Below are 26,224 nucleotides of genomic sequence, written 5' to 3'. Positions count from 1 at the left end.
AGTGCAAGAAATCTGGACAAAGCCATACAAATGGGGGAACAAAGGCCCAAAAATAGGGACATTTTTAAAATATTGCTCTTATAAACTTAGAAAGTTGTTAGAATAACAAGTTTTGCATTAGCATGAATTTTTTGAATCATACAAAGTCTAAAACTCAAATGTCTGCCATTATTTTCTAACTTCAATCCTCAGGGATTTGCCAGAAAACAAAATATTTTATGAGGAAAAGACTAAAAATATTAGGCAAAAATCTGGGCATTCTGCAAAAATCTGTACAGTTGAGAGGTATGTCAAGTGTTTTTACTTTAAAAGCATGTACTAGAAATATTTGTTGGCACTTCTGATTTTCATAAAATAAAACTGAAAACTACCTGGGTAAAATCCAATAAACTAAAACATAAAATATCCAAATGAAAACAAAATAAAATCATTGGATACCATGCACCAGTAAATTAGAACTTTATTAAATGAACTAAAGAAACAGACAATATAGCAAACACATTTTCACTATTACTTCTTTGGGCATAACTGTTTTTTTTTTCATGCTTCTGTTCAGCAACACACAAATTCTTGTCAACACATTTGCTAGGCTTTATTTTACACATCATTGCAGAATATCCTTTTCCAGCCGATTCTACAGAATTTATTAAAAACAGCACACTGCTATCTTTCATGCTTATTGGCATAGTTAGAATGTGAAGCTTAAATTTTGAATAGCGCTATTTTTTGTCTCCATTACTGCCATAATGAATGATTTTTAACATTCTCATGTTATTTGCCATTTTTACTCCCTTTTACATATATTCATTTCTTCAGTTGCTTCTTTCAAATGTGTGGTACCACTTTCACATGCTCTTCAAAAATCGACAGTTTTGATTGGGTCGTGTCTGTCTTAGCAACTTTCTTGTTTCTTCCTTTCTTACACAAACTATTCTGTCTCTTCTTAGTGAATCACACAAATTTCCATGTTTTGTTTATTAATTTCTCATTCATGGAACCATTCCATCTGATCTTAATGAATCACACAAGTACCTAAATTTATGATCTTAGGCTCTCTTGGTCAGCTCAGCAATGTAAGCATATATAGTCTTTGTAGGACCTTGTGACCTTGAAAAGGAAATATGGTGAATAAATGTCAAATTTTTTCTAAGCCTGCAATTATTACCAGATTTATATTTATTATGTATTTACATTTGTTAATTGGGGTGGATCCTACTGAGCAGGCTTGCCCCTTTACAGCAGAGTCCTAGGGACAAAAAGCTTCAGAAAAAAATTACAATAAGACAAAATATTAAAACAGAAGTACATGTTGTGAAGATGCCTTGTGTAAAAGAAGAAAGAAACAAAGATAATTTGATCTCTTCTACCTTGCATTCAGTACAGTTTCACATCAACTATAATACAAGAACTTTCGATCCTCCATTTCTCCCAATGTGCTCTAGAATGGGCGGTGAAGTGGTGAAGTGGTGTAGTGGCTCGCATTGTCACCTCACAGCAAAATGTTCTCCGGTATGATTCTCGGTTGGTGTACCTTCTGTGTGGAGTCAGCATGTCCTCTCTGCATTCATGTGGGTTTCCTCCAGGTACTCTGGTTTCCTCCCACATTCCAAAGACATTCGTCTGGAACCTTTCTCCCTGGGCCTCTGCTGAAAATGGGCTTTGTCTTAATCAGACTTTCCCAGTAAACAAATGTTAAATAAAAATAAAATTACTTACTTGGTCACTAGCAAGCAGTAGAATGGGAACATGACTACTTAACCTTTCTGTCAGTGGATGTACCACAAGCACCCATCCTTTACTATTTAATATGTTCACCAACACACTGTCTATCACCACCAGCAAACATGTAAAACTGATGCAGTACATAGATGACTCCATCCTAATATGCTCAGCACTTGATGCAGAAAACTGCTTAATTACATCCAATAATCCTTTACAGCTATAGAAACCTAGTTACAAAGCCATAACCTACTTCTGAATCCTAAAAAAAATAAATAAGCTAATGCTATTCACCCTTAATCACCTCTCAGCCCTAAGAAAATCATTTTACTCTAGTAATAATACAGTTCTCGAAGTAGTACTTCATACCAAGTTGCTAGGTGGAAAAATAGATGGCTGATATATTGCACAAACGATAAAAAAATCACCAGAAACTTGGATTGTTTTATAGGGCAGCACCATATCTCACTAATAAGACTAGAAGATCTGCAGCTACCCCATACCTTTTCCTAACACTTCTCTATGCTTCCCCTGTTCTCACTAACCTAAATGCAACCCAAAAAAACAAAATGTCAGCCTGCTACAACAGAGTTATACACTTCACTGTTGATCTTCCTTCATACTCTCAACACTGTACAGCTCTCAAACAATTAAACTGGCTGAAATTCACTCTTCACCCTAACCACTGTCAGCTGCTGACCACTCATACTTTACTACACAAACTTAGCATCCCCAGGCCTAAAATCCATCCTATAGAAATACAAGCACAATTGGAACCTATTTTGTACTGACAAATTCCTTATAAACACTACTAAATCTCTAAAGCCTACCAGTGATTCTCTTTGTTCTAACTATGTCACCAAACTGCGGAGCTCAATCCCAATACAACTCAAACACACAGAAAACCCCATTAAATTTCAAAATTCTACTCAGGGACCACTTAGTCAACTCTTGGTTCTGCTTGTGCCACAGCCCAGACTAACAGCATCATCTCCCATATACTGTAACATTAAAGCCCACTGGCCTTCCTTATAAGCCCTACAAGTACTTTCACGGCACTCAGTGACTTTCTCCTTTTCATTTCCTTCTCTTAACATATACACATCTTAGCCATTTCCTTTTCTGTCTGTTACCCTAAGCCCTTATCCTTCCCTTCGTCTTACTTGGCCCATCTGAGCGTTAACTATCCACTCTAAATGCCTCCTTTTCCCACTTTCCTTAAATATCACACTTATATATCTACCTATTCTACAACTAGACCTCATAAATAAACAGATTTTCCTCTCTATAGCTGACTTAAACATCCAAGTATTACATAAATGTATTAATTTGTTTGCCAACAATAATATCAATGTAATTTCTCTATGCTTTATGTTCTTCTCGTAAAACATGTAAATGTCACAACTATGTCTCCATTGATAAGTTCTCTGTCTACTTTTGAAAATGCTTATTTGTTTGTACTTCCCACTGTATGTAACATTATATGTATGTAAATTTGTTGATGCACAGCTTTTCTCTAAAGGCCTCTCCTGAAAAAGTAGGGGGACACAAGGAGACGTCTGTGCACAGGATTATGGGTCGCGTCCAGACTGCAAGAGCAGCAGCAGGGACTCGGGACAGAGCATTTAGCTTATGCTTTACTGGTGTGTGTGTGAAAATGCCCCAGGTGCTTATGGTGGTGTGGTAGGGAATGCCTCAGGCTTGAACCCTGTACCCTGTATGCAGGTGTTAAAGACTTGAGTTCCCTACCCACCACCATTTGTAAAAAAATTTCAGATTTTTGCCTCATATTCGATCTGATCTGTTCCTCATAATATCTGTGGTTTGTAAATGTTGCAATGCTTGATATTTGATGGTGTAGTAGTAGCATTGTTGCCTCACAGCTGCAGGTTCTTGGGTTTGATTCTTGGCTGGGGTTCCTTCTTTGTGGGGTCTGTATCTTCTCCCTGTGTTTGTGTGGGTTTGCTTTTGTGTCCTCCCATGTTACAAAGACATGTCTGCATTATTTCTTCCTGGGCCTCTGCTGAAAATTGTTTATTTGTTCCAAGTCAGACTGTCCTGATTAAAAATGTTAAATAAAATTGACAGGCATTTGAATTTCAGACTTAAGGGTTTCTGAAGGTTTAATTCCTTGCATATTTAATGGTGCAGTGGTAGTATTGTTGCCTCACAGCTATAGGTTTTCTGGTTTGATTCTTGGTTGGGGTGGCTTCTGTGTGGAGTCTGCATCTCCTCCATGTGTTTGTGTGGATTTGCTCTGGTGCCCTGCCATTTTACAAAGATGTGTCTGCAGTTTTAATCCCTGCTGAAAATTGGTTTTGTTCTGTCCGCAGTAAAATTGACAGGCATTTGAATTTCAGACTTCAGGTTTATGAATGTTTAATTCCTTGCATAATTGATGGTGCGGTGGTAGTATTGTTGCCTCACAGCTATAGGTTTCCTGGTTTGATTCTTCCTCACAGCTATAGGTTTTCTGGTTTGATTCTTGGTTGGGGTGGCTTCTGTTTGGAGTCTGTATCTCCTGCCTGTGTTTGTGTGGATTTGCTCTGGTGCCCTGCCATTTTACAAAGATGTGTCTGCAGTTTTAATCCCTCGTCTCTGCTGAAAATTGTTTTTGTTCTGTCCATAGTATTGTTGCCTCACAGCTATAGGTTTTCTGGTTTGATTCTTCGTTGGGGTGGCTTCTGTCTGCATCTCCTCCCCTGCATTTGTGTGGATTTGCTCTGGTGCCCTGCCATTTTTACAAAGGTGTAAATTGTTTTGTTCTGTCCAGTAAAATTGACAGGCATTTGAATTTCAGACTTCAGGTTTCTGAATGTTTAATTCCTTGCATAATTGATGGTGCAGTGATAGTATTGTTGTCTCACAGCTATAGGTTTTCTGGTTTGATTCTTGGTTGGGGTGGCTTCTGTGTGGAGTGTGCATCTCCTGCCTGTGTTTGTGTGGATTTGCTCTGGTGCCCTGCATTTTACAAAGATGTGTCTGCAGTTTTAATCCCTGCGTCTCTGCTGAAAATTGTTTTTGTTCTGTCCGCAGTAAAATTGACCGGCATTTGAATTTCCAACTTCATGTTCTTCAGAATACATAGTAGCACAACCTTTTTTTTTTAGCAATTTTCAAAGTTTATAAGATGAATATTTTAAATTTGTCCCTATTTTTGGGACTGTATTCCCCCATTATTGGCTTCGTCCAGGTTTTGTGCTAAGGTTGACAGCTATGGCAAGAACTGAATTCACTGAATATGTTTGAGGGCTGTATTCCCTCATTACTGGGTTTGTCCAGGTGTTTTGTACCAAGAGGTTGACAGCTATGGTGAGAACTGAATTCACTAAATGATAGCCATTTAAGTTTCAGTCTTCCTCTCTTTTACAAAGCAGCTGATGTGGCGTACTGGTATGTTACTCTGACTGTTTTTTGCTCAGGGACCTTGGCAGTAAAATATATGGTGGCAACACAACATTTTATTCTAGCAACTTTCCAAGATTATACAAGCAATGTTTAATGTGTCCCTGTTTTTGGGCTTTTGACCCCCCCCAATACATTTTGGCTTTTTTCAGTTTTCTTGAGCTGCGAAGTTGAGATGCAGTTGAGTATTGAGTAGATTTTACAAGGAACTGAGAGCTGCAGGGGAATAGAAGTTTAGTGCTTTGCCAAGTTAATACTATAGCACAACAGGCTGTGTACTTGCTTTTGATGCAGAAGGTTGTGGGTTCTACTCCCACAAGGGGTAGATGCTGCCGTACTGAGAATGTTCTCCTTGGTGAAGATACTAACTATGAGTTCGTTATCAGTTTGCCATCCATTTCCTCTTGCAATATTATTACTAGCTTATCATTTTTTAATGTAATATAGACAATTTATTCCTGAGGGGCAACAGACACTTTATTTTTCGATGAAACCATGAAATATAAAGGTGATTGCTAGCAGCAACCACTTCATTAGTTACCGATTTCTTTAATGTGGAATTATTTAGATGACTGACTTCAGAGATTGTGCATATTTACTGATAATGGACTGTAGAATTTTGCATATTTACTGATAAAGGTGGACTGTAGAATTGTGCATATTTACTGATAATGGTGGACTGTGGAATTGTGCATATTTACTAATAATGGTGGACTGTGGAATTGTGTATATTTACTAATAATGGTGGACTGTGGAAGTCTGAGTAGACTTTTTTATGATAAATGTTCTCAACTGGGCAGTTTTGCCATTATGGGTGCATATGGTTTGTTTCATTGCTTACTGGAAAAAATGTTCAAAACAAATTTAAAACATCCTGTAACAAGTGTACTGTATTGTACAAGGAATATAATTTTAGTACAATGAGGAAGGTGTATCAAAGAGCACATGTATGTTTCATATGCAAGGAGCCTATGATTCGAAAACAGCCCAAAATTAATATTTATCTGCCACTGGCAAAATGTATTTTCTTTGAATGTGGGTTTCAATGCTGTTTCAACGAATGTGAGTTTCAAGGGCAGAGAAGTTTTAATGCTAAGTTTTCATTGTGAGACTGCATTGCTTTGTTTAACAGATGACTTAGTGTTTGTGCTGTAAAATACAAAATAAAACTTTCAAATGAAGTCCAACTCATCATAGAAGTAAAGCAGTATGCACATTAGTGTTTATGGTAAATGGAGTGAAATAGCCAAGTATAATGGTTCATTGGAATGGCTGCAGAGGCTCCATTCAACCATTATTTTGTCAGGGGAAGGGCAGCAAACTCAGACAGGCCCAGCTGAACTATACCTCCCAACTGTCCAGATTTTCAAAGAATGAATAGATTTTTGCTTCTTATTTTTGGTTTGTTCATAAAATTTGTAGTTTTAATTCCTAAATGATTTGCCAGAAGTCACTCTAAGTTTCAGACTTCATAACCTTCAGAAAAATGCATGTTAAAGTAAGAGCTGTTCTATCAACTGTCTCAATTTATACAAGAGCAATTTTTAGTACTGTTTATATGTGCCCCCAATATATTTGGCCTTGTTCAGATTTACTGCATTAACAGGTTGAGAGGTACATGCAAATAAATTGCTTTATAGAATTAGGCATAGCCAACCTCTCAACTGTCCCCAATTTTTGGCTCAAAATGTTGATCTTCCCCCCTATAATCCCTCCGCAAAATAGCAATTTTGGAAGAAAACATGGAGGGTTTACAATTAAGAAATAACTGTAATAATCAAAGTTATAGATTACTTGAAATGCATGTAGATTCTTTTATATTTTGTCAGCTGCTCAAGGTAGCAGTACTAATATTAAAGTGTCCCTTCTTTGACAGATAGCAGCTGTATTGTGTGTCTATTTTATATTTTTGCATCACGTTTTTGTCCATTTTTCATAAAATTGTGTTTTTTGGCAAATTAGTGACATCACTAAAGACTGAAGTTAGAAAATGACAGACATTTGAGTTTCAGATTTTATACCCTTCAGAAAATTCATACTAATGCAAGACCTATTCTATTATCTTTCTAAATTTATTAGAGCAATATTTAAAAATTGTCCTTATTGTTGGGCCTTTGTCCCACTTCTGTGTATGGCTTTGTCCAGATTTCTTGCTCTTGAGGTTGAGAGGTATGACAAATGTGTCAGGGCCATCACAGTCAACCAGAGAGATTTCAAATTGTGACATGCTTGTTGCACCCCACTCCCCGATGTAGTGACTCTGGATGTGTCCAAGCAAGGCAAGGAGTAGTTGTATCTACCTTGGATGGGGAGGACACACTGCATAAGTACTACAGTGGCTTTTCATCTGTCCTTGATTTTGCAGAATGGTCTGGTTTCTGTCATATTTTTGTACTGTTGATTTATGCTTATTACTCAAAGTGCCTGTTGCTCTGTGTTTTAAGTAGCAATGCTTTAATGACCATAAGGTAAGCTTGTCTGAGATCGTAAGATGCAAGTAAGCTTTAATAAGCATACTGTTAAAGAATTGCCAACATTGAAAGCCTTTCTGTTGTTGCCATGCAGAGAATACTTGACTAGATAATGTATAAGCCTTGGGTATTAAAGGACAGGATTCCATTATTTTAAAAAGCTCATTACACTTGTTGGAGACTTCCAGTCATCTCTACAGACTTTACCCGTAAACTAAACAGAATGCCAATCATGTGTGGTCCATAACCTGTACAGTAATCCTTTAAGCAATGTATCTTGAGCTTGTTTCTTGTTTGCTTTTCATTTTTACTTTTATCATGTTTTCCCCATGAAACAAGTTGTCAGGCAGCAGGTCTTTTTGGATAAGAAACATTTTTACAAGTGGGGGCATCACATAGATTTCTACTTTCAGCATGTTACTTGGTACTTTAATAAAGCTGAATATATTATAATTAGGACTGCAGTGCAAGGAGAAGTGGTTTGAGTTGAGTGCTTCTGGTTTTCTTATACTTGATTTTGACTGGCATTCCAGTAATGTATTTAAAAGTAATTTATTTTTCATGCCTCACAACCTTTTGTTTCCATCTAGATATTAAGTAAGCTGTCATGCAGCCAATGCATTGAAATATTTTTATTCTTCTACACTTATTTTTGTCTTGATTGGACTTTCATAATGATGGTTTGCCACCCAGGGCAGCGTATTTAATTAAAGTTAGTTTTTTGTGGTTTTGTGCATAGCCCCTCCCCTTTCTGGTTGACCACACCCCCTCCCCTTGACCCCACCCATTCAGCTGTCTCCTGCAGCCCCCCTGTGATTTGAAGTCACCAGCCGCCACTGCTTTTCAGTCACACTTTCCCAGTAAATAAATGCAAATTAATTAATTAATGAATGAATGAATTAATTAACTAATTAATGAAAGCAGCAGAATCTACTATTGGTCATTACAGTAGACTGCAAAGTCCCCAGATGATGGGCAGGAGAAGTAAATGCTCTTGTATATAGCTATACTTAGATGTTTATGTTGCATAATGTACAATGCCTGACTGTCTCTGTGACCATTTCCTAGTCTATACAACCAGACATCTCACACATCCACTTAAACAGCATGTTTATAAAACAACATGCAAACTTTCCATTTTTAACCCAGAAATGTCCATTACTACCATATCATCTCTTAACTAGAACTTCCTAAAAATCTTCCCCTTAGAAGATGCTGTAAATGAATGCAATACAACTTTCCTGAAAATCTTAAATAACCTTGCACCTCCCAGAAGGAAGTGGCTAAAAACAAATAATACAATTTGGCTATTCAAAAAGAGTAGAATGCTAATGCAGGATAAAGAAAATACATGGAAAAAAATGGCAAAAATATAAAACACCACAAAGAAATCTTGCATCATTGGCCATAAATTCAACCCTAACCCCTCTCCTAATAACTCATCACTCCCAACCACAATACAGTTCAACTCTTATTTCATAAATAGTATAGCATCTCTAACCAAGGATTCCCTAATGTCTAATCCGAACCCTGCCCAGCAGCCACGTATCAGCCTTCAGACCTGTGCCCACATCTTATATAAAACTACTCTTAAATTCCTGTTTGTATTATATTAACTTAAACTGAAACCATGCTCTACTTCATCTCATCACCTTCCAAGCGAGTGCCTTAAAATAGCAGCCAATATCATTACCTACCCTGTCTCAATCCTTATAAGTATGTCAATCCAGTAATCCCATGTTCCTCCTTTCTGGAAAAAGTCGTTCATTATCCTTCTGCATAAAGAAGGAATTTCAACAGACATTACTAACTCTAGATCTGTACTAATCTTATCCCTCCTCTCCAAACTACTTGAAAATATATTGAAAAACAATTTCTGAAGTATGTCCTGCAGGAAGAACTTATTTATCCACACAACATGTCTTCCAAGTTCCCCATAGTGCTAACTCTGCACTTTAAGCCTATATAGATGTTGTCAAGAAAGCTAAACATGACACACTAGTCTCCTCCTTATTTTCAGACTTGTCTAAAGCCTTTGACACTTTGTCACAGCAAACTTCTACTTCGAATGTCTTCATAATGTCTCTCACAGCCCACCCTTCTATGGTTCAAAAGCTACCTATCCAATAGGAAGCAGTCGATAAAAATCACACTCCACCCTCTCTTCATACCTCCCAGTAACACCTGGAGGACCACAATGCTCTAGTCTTGGTCCCCTTCTCTTTAACATTCTCACCAACACCCTACACACATCCACACAGCAAGCATCCCTAATACAGTACGCAGATGACTCCACGCTCATTTGCATATCTGACAACCTGACACACCTCCAAAAAATGACTCAGAAAGCTTTAACAGCAACTGAAATGTGACTTTATAATTCATGTTCAACCCTGAAAAAAATTTTCCCCCCAAATCCTGCTTCCATGATAAAAACAAACTTTAAAGTCCTTTATCTTGATAATACAATCATTGAAGTCACTTCTCATAACAAATTATTAGGGATGATAGTAGATGATAATCTTAAATTCGACCTGCGTATACAAAGTGGCATAAGAAAAACTCATGAAAAACTAGGGAAGATTTATAGAGCAAAAAGCTTTCTCATTGACACAACTAAAGCTACACTTGCTGCTACCTAGCTCCTCCCCACACTTCTTTATGGTGCTCCCATCCTTAACCTTCAGACATCACAAAAATTAAAACTTGAACAATGCTATAACAAAATTGCTAAATTTGCAGGAAACACCCTTTTCAGAATCCACCACTGTATAACACTAAATAGCCTGAATTGGTTAGAACTTATCCATCAATATATACACAGCTTCTTACCACCTAGAAAATTATTCAAAATTCATCTGCTTATCCAGCACTAAATAACATTCTACATAACTATGTTCCCAGTCGGTCATTATGATCCAATGACCAAACATTTCTGTCTGCCCACAAACCTATCAAATTTGCTGGGCATTGTCTGTACTCATACAATGTTGCTAAGGCCCCGAACTCCTTAGCTGTATTCATCAGGTCAATGCGCTCCCTCCCATCCTTCAAAACCATTTTAAAAGACTTCCTACCTAAAAGCTGCTCTGTTCTTGCTCAACAACAGGATAAACTATATCCCTAAATGTGAACAAACCTTACATTTCCTTACTCTCCCTTCTTACCCACTTCCATATTTCTATAAATTTCTCTTCCCTGGATTTCTCTCTACATATACCATAACCCTGCTTTTCTCTCACTTCATATTGCAATTCCTGTTTGAATTATATGAACGTACCTTTAATTTCTCTATAAACTGGGTAACATTTTTCTGATTTTTAAATCATGGTCATATATATTGTATTTATTCTTAACCAACATTTTCATACTATGTTTAATTTGGTATAATTATTTAAATTGTAGGGGTTTTTTTTGTATTATTTTAAAGACTGTAAAATTACTGTTCTTAAAATATTCTGTAATACTTTGAAGCTTTTCTCCCCGGGCCTCTGTTGAAAATGGGTTTCTACTCAATCAGACTTTCGCAGTAATCAAATGCCAATAAGTAAATAAATATGGGTTCCTAGGGCCCCTGAGCCTTTCTGGAATTTAGCGTTATATATGAGTATTTTATATGTTAGAGTTTGGGCCTTCCTCCTGCAAAAGTAAGGATCCCCATTAATAATTTCTTAACTCTTTTCTCTTCTATAGGCACATTTGCTTGTTGCTGTCAGCTAGGAAATAAAGTGTAGCAGCTTTAGCACACATTATATCCTTTTCTACAACAGGAATCCCACTTGTGCCTCAGTCTGAGGGGTAACTTGGACTTGGCAAAGAAAGCTTCAGTACTGCTTTATAATTTTGACTGAAATAGGTATTCATCTGTGGCACAGATGACATCATGGGGAACATGAATGCATTTGTGATTCTACCAGTAGAACATACGCTTTTATGGTGAAGTCCACAAACAACTGTATTTTTTCTTATTATTGCAATACAGTGGATCAATAAGAATGCAACTCTACTTCAGCAATCTTGTAATGGATATAACTCAGAGTATATGTGAAAAACTATTATACCATCCACCTTTAGATTTTCTTATATTAGAAATGATTATATAGCAGACTTTTGACCAGATACTGAACCAGCTTTAATGACAGCTAGTATAAGCACTGAACTATTGTCTGCATCCCTTCCTATAAAATGCTGCAGCTATATGGGGATGAAAAGATACTGGTACAAGAGACCACAGGCTGAAACATGAGCTACCAGAAAGGAGTTTGAAATCCACAAAAATATTTGGAAATGAGGACATCAGTAAGTACATCTACCAAAGTAATCTGAGTACCATCTCTGTAAATTTTTATCTATATTGGTGTCAAAGGTGCATGTAAATTTGGTCCTCACATGCACCATGGTGAAAGTGCAAACATTAAATTCTACCCCTGACTGTTACTTGTTACTGTTAGTCCTTCCCCAATTATTAATTGATTATATTAGGCTATTATAAAATGGTGTTTCCAAAGCCAGCCCCTCTTCATTTCAGTGTTAATGTTTTTTAAAGTATAATTTGTTTCATTGTGGTCTGGTCTATAGTGTTTGTACTATTAGCTGGATATTGTCTGTTTCTAGTGTAAGCAGGGACAACTCCAGTAGGTAACTAAAAGTTGTATTCATCAGAAGAGGAAGTCTGTCTGACCTGTGTTGAAATGAAAACTCATATCTCTGGAGAAGCACCACCATAAGGACACAAATAAAGTTAAGGTGGTCCAGAAAAAGACAACTACCTTCTTTCTTAGTGAACAATAGAAATCATGCCCAAGTTTAAAGATAATTTCACAATCAGTTGTATAGTACATAAGTCAGAGAATCCTAAATGGCAAAATTTATAGAAGTATTTAGAACTGCTGATATTAAATTATACAAGACACTATTTTTCTTGCAAATGCAAAACACCTTAAACTCTCAAACACCATGTATAAAAGCATTAATCCTATAAAACAACTAGAAAGACCTTTTCCTAAGTCCTATAATGCTTTCTAAGGTGGGCATTATAGAGAAATAATAAACCTTTCAAAGGAGAGGAGGCCCTCCTTCTATGGTATTCTCCTCAAAACATTGTTGGGAAGTCAATTATTTCCCTATAATGGTCTTCTTGATTTAGCTTGGTTTCAAAGCAGAGAGCAGCCCAACAGTGCATAAAACTATATTTATTTTTTAAGGTGAGAAAATGCAACAGTTGTCTAAATGCTTTCTACAAAAATGCATGCATTCCATGAAACTTCTTCACATAAAGTATTGCTAACCAGCCAATCTGATGCTTTTGGCAATCACAAAAATAACTGTAGGCTCTTACACAGACAGAGACACACAGATACAGAGAAAAAGAGATACAGAGACATACACAGACTCACACACGCACTTGTTTAGACTGATAAATGGATAAATAGACAGACAGACATAAGTAAATTGACTCTTTCATTAGAGCTGTAATACTTACCTTATAGCTTTAGGACACCTTAGGAAACCTTGTAAACTGCAATAGCCTGACATTTGAACAAGCAACCCTTGTAAAAATTCCCAAAATTGTATACTGTTGGTCTGTCTTTCCTGCTAAACATAAGTGAAATTACAGTGCTGAGTGCAAGTAACATTAAAGTGCTGAGTGCAGATTTCAACTTATCTCTGGTGTGGTGTCTTGAGTCAATCAGGGTATTAACTGTAACCACTCCCACTGCCTTCTCTTTTCCCCACCCCCTCTTTCCTCAAACAGGTTAAACTGCTACAATTCAGTACAGGCATCATTTTCAAATCTAGGTGCTTAGGATTTCTCTCTTTCTTCCCCCCTTGGCTGACCTGGTGTGACTATGTACGTTTCTTCATTGTATGGATCTTTTACTGTTTTTTGTGTAACTGAATGACCTGCTGCTAAATTCTGATTCTGCACAAACTGCTCTATTTTGTTTTTCAGAGGCTCTATAAGTAGCTAGTGACTTTACTGAATTTCTGTGGTAATATTTGTGTTTAAACTGAACCTGTACCTAGAGAAAGTGTATAATCAGAGCTCCTCCTTACTGCATGTGTTTTTTAATGTTTAAATTGCACACACACATTGAAGAACTGCTTTTATGACTTGAATAACTTTGGCTAGCTATACCTGAAGTGCTTTTACTGGCAATTTTCTAGTTGTACAATTGTGAATAATTGATTTAGTTTTTCTGGTATATCTTTAAAATCTGGCAAGTGTTTATTTACTGCATTGCTCTCTTGCTTAGGTTTCTTAGCTATAAATCTTAGTTCATTCTGAAGTATGCTACTTTACCCCCCCCCCACCCCCAACCCCAACCCCAACCCCAACCCCAACAAACCTGAATGCAGTATTATATAATAACTGCCTGTTGTTGTCTTCATGCTTATCCTAGAATTTCTGCTTTTCTCTTTTCCTAGTTGAACTCTACAGTTCCCTACAAAACGGTGTCTACAGGACTGCAATCAGTTTCTCTCAACATTTAAACAGAGTAGGTTACACACAAAAAGCATTTGTTAAGCTTTCACTTACAGTGCTTTGTAATTAAGCAGGTCTCCATATTGGTCAGCCATAGGGCTCTTTGTTTCTACTTGAGTGGTTGTCTCCTTTTCCTGTAACTGCAGTAAATTGACTCTTACATTAGAGCACCTTAGGAAACCTTCTAAACTGCAATTGCCCCACTACGTTCGCCCTCGCTACACTCTGGCTCTCTTCACTCTCCTCCCTGCCCCCAACTATCTCCCGTCCCCAGTACCTCTAAATTTATAGTACTGTAGCCACTCCCCCACTTTTTAGATCCTATCTGCTTTCATCTGGGATAATTCCACCCACCCCTATTCTACTACCTACATTTAATAGCACCTATTGGCTTTCATCTGGCATTCTCCCATCCCCCCCTTCCAGTACCTTTACCTCACCACTCTATCTTCTGGTGTTGCATCACCAGGTAAAACAGTTCCTTCACTCACTAGCTGAATCACATATAATGATATACTCCTCTTTACTACCCCTCTTGTTCACACCATACCTCCTTACCTTGTATGAAAACCAGTTTCTTACGGGATTTCAGGTCCCAAAAGGCCATACTATCACCCCAGCTGTAAATCCTTCCACCTTCAACCATACTTACAGTACCAGATCCTATCCAACATCTTGTTCAGTCTATCAACATCTCAACCTCAGGCACATTAGCTCTAGATCCAAACACTACCACAAACTAATAAACAAATTCCTGAAGTTCATCACCAAGTATAGACTCAATCTAATACTTGGTGGTGATATTCACCCCAACCCTGGCCCACTCACTTCAGATGCACATACCCCCTCTACTTGTAATCTAAGCTACAAACCTACAATTAATAGGCCAACTAACTCTCTCCTAGTCTGTCATCTCAATATTAGAAGCATTAATAACAAGGTACATGAATTGCATGCACTTCTGGATGTCCACTCCCCTGAGATTCTCTGTTATCTGAAACCTGGTTAAAACCTAACACTAAAGACAATGAAGTGTTACCACCTGGGTGCAACATACACAGGCTGGATCGTGCTTCGAGGAAGGGGGGTGGGGTAGCTGTACTCTATAAATCTGAGCTGAATGTCACCATAGATGTAATACAACCTCCTCAGATTAATAACTCTGAGATTCTTGCCACCAAATTGCAACTTAATAAAAATAAATGCATTAATATCATCTGTATGTACATTCCCCCAGGTAACAATATATCTACATTTGAAGATATCCTGCACTGGTTATCATGTCACTACCCCCAAGAAACCCTACTTGGAGACTTTAACATAGACTGGGGCACCTGTTCCTTAGAATCCCCAACTGCCCATATTAACCTGCATGCATTTACACAAATCATATCCACCCCTACCAGGATAGGTAAACCCAACCAAAAAGAAAGTATACTTGACTGGGTACTCATAAACAGTCACCCCCAACTGTACACCTCTAGTACCCTCCTTAATGGCTTAAGCGATCACCTTCTCACATATGTAATTAAGCACAAAACCATTAATTCCCAACAATCCTTACTCAGAAAGGTTAGAAACAATAAAAAATCTGACCCTGCCAAATTCCAACAAGAACTAAACTCATGTAATTGGTCTATTCTAAAACACCTTCCCTTAGAGGAAGCAGTAGCATACTTTAACAACAAATTCCTTGAGATCCTTGATTTGCATGCACCTGTTCGTTCAAAGAGAACCAAGGCAAAAACTGCACCATGGCTTTCTATAGAGTCTAAACTCAAAATTACCCTTAGAAACAAAGCATGGGCTTTATGGCGTTCTTCTAAAGACCCTCAAGATCACATTAAATACAGGCAATCCAGGAACAAAACCAAAAAATCAATTTTACAAGACAAAAAACAATACTACTGTAATTTACAGACAGTAAATCAAAATAACCCTCAGAAGTTTTGGGCAGGTTCAAATACTCTACTACATCCTGGACAAACTTCAACCCCAATCCCTGCTGCTACTATTGATAAAACCCCTGAAGATGTTTCTGATGGTTTTAACCAATTCTTTACTGAGACAATTCAAGCCCTAGCTAGCCAATTACCTCCTAGCTCCCCTGGTATTGAAAGTAGCACCCCTAGAAACCTACTTGCGTTCAGCTTCCAACCAGTCACCTCTTCACTTATCCGTACCTTGATCAAAAAATTAAAACCCACTACACTTTCTGCTGATCAACTCCCTGCCGAGTACCTACAAAAATCAGCTGATGCTATTGCTTACCCCGTCTCAATACTAATCAATCGAACCATAGTAGAAGCTAAAATTCCCACCATCTGGAAAATATCCTATGTAATCCCACTTCACCAATTATAGGCCAATAGCTATACTCTCTCCACTTGCTAAGATTATGGAAAAATGTATTCATAGACAACTCATGCACCACCTAATCCAAAATCGCCTTATGGCAGACACTCAGCATGGCTTCCGTCCTCATCACAGCACTACTTCAGCCCTCCTAGCCTTTACTAACACCATAAACCGTAATTGCAACAATAATTATATATCCTCAGCCCTCTTTTTGGATCTTTCCAAGGCATTCGATATGGTTGATCACCAACTTTTAATCCACACCCTGCAAACATTCTGTCTAGATACTGGAGCGCTCCAATGGTTTCAATCCTACCTGAATGGTCGACAGCAGGCTGTCCTCTGGCAGAACAAACTCTCTAACCTTCTACCTAACATCCTCGGAGTACCACAAGGCTCTATACTAGGGCCCTTGCTGTTCTCCATCTTCATTAACGACCTTTATACAGTCATCCCAAAAGTCAGCTGTATCCAATATGCTGATGACTCTACTCTGATTTGCTCAGCCACATCTCCAGTAGAGTTATGGTCAGCTACCCAGATCACCTTTAATACAATAGAAAACTGGCTTTCTGAACATTGTCTGATCCTAAATCCTAAAAAAACTAAAATGCTGTTATTTTCACCAACACGTAGGTCTACCGCTTTCACCTTTACCATAAAATCAAATGGTGGCACAATAATCTCCCCTGACCCATCTACAAAACTATTAGGTGTTATCATAGACAATAATCTCAAATTTGACCTACATGTTAACCAAACTATCAAAATCATCAATAAAAAACTAGGGTCACTTTACAGAATAAAAGCCTTCCTAAACCCTCCAGCTAAAATTGCCATAGCTCGCTCTCACCTTCTTTCAACCCTTCTGTATGCATCCCCTCTACTCTCGAATTTGAACAAGACTGTCCTTAACAAACTCTCAATTTGCTAGAACCACATTGCCAGGTTTGCCACTGGGCTGCTTTTTAGGACACATCATTGCATCAATCTAAATCAGCTTGGTTGGCTTGAACTACCTAGCCTAATCCAGTATAACCAACTGATTATGGCCTATAAAATCCTCTATAATCCGGACAATACTCCTGCACTTAAAAATATTATCACCCCCTATAACAATCCTAGACCGCTTCGATCCTCTAACAAACTACTAATTCAGACTAGCAAAATTAATAACACAGCCGGTGATTCTCTCTTTGCAAACTCTGTAAGTAGATCCTGGAACTCTCTTCCAGCTGATATTACCTTACTTTCCACCTTAGGTCAATTTAAAACTAGACTCAAACAACATTTGTCACTTAACTGGCTATGTCAATGTATCAAGCCTGGCTAACTCGAATGTGTAAAAATATGTTAACCAGTTTACTGTGTAATTTAATTTAATCCTGACTTGTGCTCAGGACTAACTGTAACCTGTGGAACTTGTTTAACTTGCTTACTTATGTAATCTCTGTAAATAGTCTGTTTGTAATATGTAATGCTGGTATTATGTAATGCTGTATCTGCTTACCCTTGGAGCTTTTCTCCCTGGGCCTCCGTTGAAAATGGACATGCATCCAGTCGGACTATCCCGGTCAACAAATGTAAAATAAATAAATAAAATAAAATAAAAGTTACATTCATTTCTCTGGAATATAGGTAAGTAACACCTGGACACAGGACAACAACTAAAAATTGGGGAGAAAATTTTGTCTGTTGTACTATAGCTGTTTATGGGCTACTGGAGTACAAATGATCACATTAAAAGTAGATTTTTTTTCTGATAGCAATAAATCACTAGCCTGAAAAAATGTAGCGGACTGATAAATTTCTACGTCTGTGTTTTAACTGTACGTGTCAGTGGAAAAAAGTGACCAGCATGTAAAAGGACATAGTAGTGTGAACTTTGTAAAATTCAGACCAGATCTAGTTCTTCAGGTTTTGTGAAAATATTTCAAAGGCTTATTGTGGATGTCACATGACTGTTAATACTAATATGAGCAAAAAAATGCCATAGTAAAGTGTAAACATGGGTTGTGAAAATTTTGATGTGAATATGTATATACTAACTTCTGAGTTGATTTAACTGTATTTTACGTACCTTTCTGTGCCAACTTAGAAAGTAAGTACTGGATTTTTCTTCCCATTCCATGGTACAATGTTTCTTTTAAGGGATCATAGTCTAGAAATTTCAAAGACATAAATTTATAGGCTCATAGGTATATACTAGGCTAATGACCACAATGGCTTTTATATGCCTAGCCAAGACATAATGCTATAACACGCATTATTTTATTTGGGAAGTGTGCATTAAAAACTTACTACTACATTGAAGAGTTTTGTAGTGCCACTATTCTGCTTGTCTTCTGACTATTTATTTATTTTATTTTACATTTGTTAACCGGGTGTCTGACTGAGCCGAAAAGGCCCTTTTTCAGCAGAGGCCCGGGGAGAAAAGCTCCACAAAGAAAAATTACAGACACATTTAGTTATTTAGACATGATCAGTATACACACAAATTACAAGAGACATGTTTTTACAGTGGTATGCGGCACATAAACAGTTACAGTGGAGAGAACAAACAAAAAAATATTAATTTTAAAAATAAAGGTAATTGATAGATTTGTGGTGTACAGCTGAAATTTGGAACATAGGTAGAATACATACATAGTACACAGGTACAGTACATACATTGTAGATTAGCCAGTGTTTGTGAGTAAGACTGAAAACTATTATCAAGTGCTCTAGATTTAGTATGTATGTGTTATCCGCTTTCACTAGCCTGGAGAGCAATCATGGCACTGCCAACTTTGCTTGAGATGTTGCCTAATGAGGTCTTTAAAGGAGGCTTTGGATGATGTGTTTTGAATGCTAGTAGGGACAGAGTTCAATTTTTTAGCCACTGAACTACTATATAGTGCATCTCCAAAGCTATTGTAGCTGTTGGTGACTTCTAGTAATAGTTTGCTTGATGATCTAAGAGGCCTTTTGGCTAAGTGATGTACTAGGTTTTTGAGGGCAGGACACTTATTGGGGAGGTAATAGACAGAATGACAGTGGCAGAGCTGATTGTAGCTTAGGAGGTTGGGCAGTTCAAGCCAGTGGAGCTGTCTCAAAGCAGTACAGTGATGAGTTCTATATGAGCAATTTGCAGCAAAGCTGGCAATTCTGTCATAGCAGACTTCCATTTTGCTTAGTTCAGTTTTGTTGAGATTAGTCAGAATCAGAGATGCATAGAGTAGGGGGGATAGAAGTTGGGAGTGAGCAATGGCTGGTCTTGTGCTGTTGGTAAGAAATGGTTTGATACGGTAGAGTGACCCCAGTTTGGCATGTACTTTTTTAATAGTTAAGTTGAGATGACTATCAAATTTTAGGTGGGAGTCTATGGTTATTCCCAATAGCTTAGCCTGTGCCACTGGAGCAATTGGAGTAGCATTTGTGGAGTAGATAGTGAATTGACTGTTAGTGTTTTTGTTAGAACTGGTTTTAATCATAAGCTGAGTTTTATTTGGATTGAGGATAAGCTGGGCTTTGGTAAGGTAGTTTTCAACATCAGAGAATGCTAGTTGAGTTGTTTGCAGGAGGGTGGGAATGTTTTGTGCAGCACAGAATAAGGTAGTGTCATCTGCATACTGAATTATAGATGCATGCTGTGTGGAGGTATGGAGGTCATTTGTGAAGATTGTGAATAGTAGTGGTCCTAAGATAGAACCCTGTGGGATTTCTATAGTTATGGGCAGCTGAGGAGAGAGAGAATTTTCCCATTTCACAGCTTGGTACCTGTCAGTTAAGTAGCTTTGGAACCAGGTAAGAGTGGAATTTGATAGATGATATTGGTTTAGTTTGTTTAGCAGGATTTGGTGTGAGACTGTGTCAAATGCTTTGGACATATCCAAAAAAAGAGTTGACACTTGTAGGCCTTCATTTTTGAGATGGCTTACTGTGTCTGTGAAGCAAAGGAGGGCTGTAGTGGTACTATGGGCAGGTCTGAAACCATGCTGAGTAGGTGACAGGATGTTGCTGTCTAGGAGATAGTTTAGCATCTGGGTATGGACACATTTTTCTAGAATTTTGGCCAGGGGGGAGAGTAAAGCAATGGGTCTGTAGTTATTAAGTTCAGTGGAAGTCCCACATTGATGTATGGGTGTAACATAGGATATTTTCCAGAGCTTGGGCACATAGTTTTCAACAATTGATCTGTTTATGAGAGTGAAGACTGGGATAGCAATAGCATCTGCTGTGAGTTTCAAGAAATAGCTGGGGAGTAGGTCGGCTGCTGTTGATGAGGTTTTTAGTTTGGAGAGCATGCTTTTGATTGAAGTGGTGGAAACTGTTTTGAGGGTAAAGCTTGTATTAGTGTTATTTGTGTTGGGGGGGATAGTGAGGAAGGAACTGTCCTGTGATACTAAGGATAGAATTGAGTTCACAAAGTGGGAGTTGAATTGTGTTTCGATGGGAACTTTAGTGTCAGGGGTGGTTGGTATGGGGGTAGCCTTTTGGGTGGATTTTAGTAGCTGGTTTACATTTTTCCAAAATATTTGTGGGTTGTGTTGGTATTTAGTTTGTAATGTTGTGTAGTAGGATTTTTTTCTCCAGCCTAATGCATTTTTTTGCACGGTTGCGCAGTTCTTGTTACTTAGGCTTTGTGTTTCTTTGTTTTTTTTTGATAGTAAAGCCAAGCAGTGTCTCTGGACTTGAGGATTTGTTTGGTTTCTTTACTGAGCCAGGGGTTTGTTGAGGTTCTAACCTTGATTTTGCGCACTGCAGCAACAGTGTCTAGGTGTTGTAGAAATATTTTGCTGAAATAGGCTACAGCCTGGTCAAGTGGGAGGGTTTTTAGGGAGGTCCAGTCACAGTTACAGAGTAAAGTGTTGAGGACCTCAGGAGAGAATTTTTTGGTGCTTCTAGTGGATATATAGTTAGTGGTTTTGCATATGCTTGTTCTACTACGTATAAAGTATATTATGTTGTGGTCAGTTAAGGTGTCTGGGAGACTGCCTGTGTGAGGGTACAATGTGGGGTTGTTAGTTAGGACCCAGTCAAAGATGGATTCCCTTTTAGATTTTTTATCACATCTAGTTGGAATTTGGACTAGCTGCTGGTAGCCATGAAGATTTATTAGATTACTTGGTGGTTCTGATATACAGGTGAACCAATCAAGGTTGAAGTCCCCCAGAATAAGGGTTTCTTGTGAGTATGTGGAAGAACACCAGGATAAGAAGTCTTTAAGGCTAGCAGGTGTATTACCAGGTGGAATATAGATCACAATTGTGGTGATGATCTTTTTAGGGTGAAGTTGAAGTTGTGAGATAAGTATGTCCCAATTATTGTGGGAGGGGTAGGAGTTTGGTAATTGACGGACAGTTAAGTTGGACTTGTATAGTAAGGCAGTTCCACCCCCTTTATGAAGTGGTCTGTCTTGTTTAATGATATTGTAGCCAGTAGGGAGAACTTCTGAGTTATCTATGTTTTTATTTAGCCAGGTTTCTGTTAAAGCAACTATGTCTGGGGAGTAGTGTGCTATTGTGGCCTGGAGTTCAGGTATTTTATTTTTGATACTTCTAATATTAATATTTAGCATTAAAAGATGGTTGGTTTTGCTGCTGTTGTTGATTTTCCCAGGGATGACGAAAGTGGGGGTGTTATGTTCTGACATTTGTGTTGGAGCAGTTTGTGTTGGACAGGATGGATTTGGGCCTGGGTTGGGGTGGATATCCCCACTTATGGTGAGCCTGGAGTTAAAATGGTTATACAGATGTTTGAGTTTGGTGAGGAGTGTGAGAAAGTATTGTGCTTATTTTGGAGTAGGAATGAGAACATATGTGTTTAGTTCTGAATTGGTCCATTATGTAGTTCTTGAATAACTGTGGGCAGATATTATTATAATGTGTGGTGTCTGTATACAAGAGTGCATAATATAGTGTTGTGCTACTAAGTTTAGGGATATTTTTAGAGTGATAACTTGTGGTGTTGTAAAGAATTATGAGAAGTCAGACTAGACTTAGTTGTGTGATAGTCATGGTTATAAAGTTTAAATTCTTTCTATGTGTGTGTGGGGGGTCTGAATAGGAATTATAGGGTTGCAATATATGTGGATGGGGAAGTAGTGTGGGTGATGTAAAAAATGCTTAGTGGGAATGAATGATTGGGAGTATTTTGTGTGGGGCAAGTTGGTGTAGTATAATGTGATATGACTTGAGGAGCTGTGATTGGTGGAGGTGATGTGAGTGTGAGTTGTAGGTGTGGCTGTGATTACTATAAATGTAGAGGTAGTGGGGGTGGGAGGGAATAGGGGCAGGGCAGGGGAGCGGAGAGAGCCCGAGCGAGGGCGAACGGAGCAGGGCAGAGCCAACCATGACAGGAGAAAAAAGTAAATATTACTTTACAAATCTGAACGCTTTAAGCAAATTCCTGAGGTCTAATGGCTTACCAGCAAGCAGAATATAATTGCTGAATAGCACTTGTGTCCTGGTGGGAGACTAGAAATTTAAAGATGGCTCCATGCTCAGCAGGATTCTAATATAGACTTTGTATTCTGGGAGGGAGATAGCATAAGGGGTGTAAACCAGGTGGAATGCAAAGAAACCAGAGAGGCAATCACTGGAAATCAGTGAAGGCCTCAGAGGGGGTAAGTAATAATTCAAACTACCTGTAAAGTGAAGGAGAGAAGAGACAGCAAAGTTTATTAAGATTGGGAGTGTGTCTTCACATTGACTTGCTGATTAGTAACCAGTTTGTGCACAGATCAGAGTAAAGAGATACATTAGCAATGAAGGGGAATGTATAGAGATGCAAATAAACAGGTGGGCCTTCAAGTGATACAAACTAAGGCAGAAAGCACTGAGAGGGCTGCTTGATGGTTAATTTAGTCACAGGGATGTGAATTAAATGTATACGGTCTATTGGACAGTTAGGATTACTGTACTAGTGGGGGGGGGGGCACAAGGCTACATCAGTCAGTTTTATTAGCAAGCTGAGAACTACTAAGAAATACTGCTAATGTAATAGCTTCACTCTCATAAAACATACAAGTAGAATGCCTGGGTGAACTGAACCTGCTCTTGAGGCTCAAAATGTATATCCTTGTTTAGTTTGCAGTACTGATTCCTTCTAATACTGTATGGGTGGAGTGATAGCCGCAGACTACAGATTTGCTTGAGTGTGCTCTAAAGAGAGAGAAAAAAAGAGAGGATGAAGCTAGTAGAAGGAGACAAAGACAGGTCAAAGGAAGTAATGAGGAGACAGGAGGGTGTAAAAGATACAAATCTGAGGATAGTGTGGATAAAGCAGGAGAATAGATGCTACTGCTACAGTCTGAGAGTGCTTCAACAGTTACCACATCACAGTGCCATAACTTAGTTTGGAAACAGGTTAATAAATCATGCACAATACATTTATCAGCCAATTATCCTGTGCATACAAGAAAAAGGAAAATGAACACTTAACAGCACAGCTGAAGCAGTAGTAGAGACCACTGTAGTGCTAAATCAGTAAATACTGTTTCTAACTCCAAGACTAGGTCAATTAGATGTACATTACAGTTATAGCAGCAGTTTTAGTAGCATAGAGACAACATAGCAGCAGTGGTAGTGTCAGTAAAAACACAATTCCTGAATGACAGAATCAACCAGTTAAATAAACAAATAAGCAGATCAGTAGTCAGGAATCAGAAAAATGAATACTAGTTGTCTAGATCCAAATACTGCAAAAAGTATGTATTACTTTACAAATCTGAACACTTTAAACAAATTCCTGAGGTCTAATGGCTTACCGGCAAGCAGAATGTAATTGCTGAAGAGCACTTGTGTCCTGGTGGGAGACTAGAAATTTAAAGTTGGCTCCATGCTCAGCAGGATTGTAATGCTCATTTTTTGTCTTGCTGCTAAGGTGCTTTTATAGAATGCAGCAAAGACAGGTCTTGTAAGCCTTATGCTCAGAACAAGGCTCTTTAGTTATGTCGTTTTTTTTTAAAACTGAAGAGTAACCAAATAGATATTGTAAAAGTCTGTCACGTCTTACATGAAGGTGAAATGTTAATCTTTATGCTGACACAAAGCTGAACTTTCTGAAATTAAAAGCTTTAGGTAAGAAGTTCAAAAGTATTTATTAAAATGCAAACATAAGGGGATTATAACATAGCCTTTGGCTAATGCAAGCCATAGCTTCAGTCATCATAAAATGAGGCTTTGAAGTTGTAAGAGCTCTTCCGTAACTCATTTACTGTTGATCCATGCGATCACTACTCCAATAAACATGTTATTAGGTGACAAAGAAATGGATTTAAAATGTAATCACACACAAGTGTAGGTTAGAACAGATACATCAAATATTTAGTGGCTTACTGAACTGACATCTTTAGTTTTAAGCAGCTGTTTACCTCTGTTCTTTTCTTAGACTCAGTGGGAGGAAATGATGCCTACTTCCTGCTCTTTCTTCTTCAACTACATTTTTTACCATTGGGCATGAATCATAATCCTTTTGGTTTATAAGGCAGTAGGGCTGCTGGTCCTTTCATCTTGTCTGTCTGTATGCCAGTTTCTGAAAGGCAGGCTCACCACAGAATTTGTGTTTCTCACAGCTTTTATCCCACAGCCTGACAGAACAAAGCTAATATGATTAAATGTTTTGACTATCGCTTTGCCTTGTTTGGCCATAAATCTTGAAGAAATAAATGCTATCAGTGGGATTCTTTGGAAGTATTCATGTGCTATGAGCAATCTCACTATAAATATTTACAGTGCATCACTTAGCATGGTTAATATGGGAAGTCTCCAAAAGACCAGAAACATTAGACAGCATTATCAAAAAGCACTAACATCAGAGCAGACAGCACAGTATGGTGTAATGGAAAAGGCTATAACTTCCAAAGGAAAAAATCTAAAATATTTTTACTTTTAAGCAATTTGAAGCTGTAGGATATGTAATGAGTTCAGCTTAGACCTTATTTGTAAATCATTAAAACTTTATTATTTCTTATTTTGTTAACTTTTGAACCTATGAGATACTTTTGTATTAGTATTAAAAACAATCCATAGTAAGAGTGAAAGGGAAGGTCTACAAGAGGGTAGTGAGACCAGCTATGTTATACGAGTTGGAGACAGTGGCATTGACAAAAAGGCAGGAGTCAGAGCTTGACGTGGCAGAGCTGAAGATAAGCCAGAGAGGCAAGATTACGTTGGTTTGGACATTTGCTGAGGAGGGATGCAGAGTATATTGGGAAAAAGATGCTAAGGATGAAGCTGCCAGGTAACAGGAAAAGAGGAAGGCCAAAGATGAGGTTTATGGATGTGGTGAGAGAGGACATGCAGGCGGTTGGTGTAACAGAGCAAGATGCAGAGGACAGGAAGAAATGGAAACAGTTGATCTGCTGTGGCGACCCCTAACGGGAGCAGCCGAAAGAAGAAGAAGAAGAATTAAAAACAATCTATACAAAATTTCAATCATTGCATGTGATTGTTCACCCGCAAAATGCATGTTGTTGCATATATGTACTTTTGTAATGCATGCCTTCTTAGGATAGCACTGTATATAAGTGGTTAAAAAATCTCTGTCTTATGGTGTCAGTGCTTGTGCTGGCTTTCTACATGAATGTTTATTTCCTCCTGCCTTCCAAAATACATGTTGTTTTGAATGCAAACTGGCACAGAGATAAAGCTCTGACTATGACCCAAGAGAGTTGCATCTGACTACCACCTCAGGTGCCTTTGAAAGTTGGTGTCACAGGAGGAGAGGAATGATGAAGATGAAGCCTGCTTGCATTTGTTTGAGAGGAGGAGCATATGTCTGTGTGTCAACACACTTTCCA

Source organism: Protopterus annectens, chromosome 3.part0, assembly GCF_019279795.1.
Source record: "Protopterus annectens isolate FY-2018-M chromosome 3.part0, PAN1.0, whole genome shotgun sequence".
Classification (NCBI taxonomy): Eukaryota; Metazoa; Chordata; order Ceratodontiformes; family Protopteridae; genus Protopterus; species Protopterus annectens.
The sequence above is the reverse complement of the archived record's forward strand: the minus strand, read 5'-3'. Positions refer to the sequence as shown.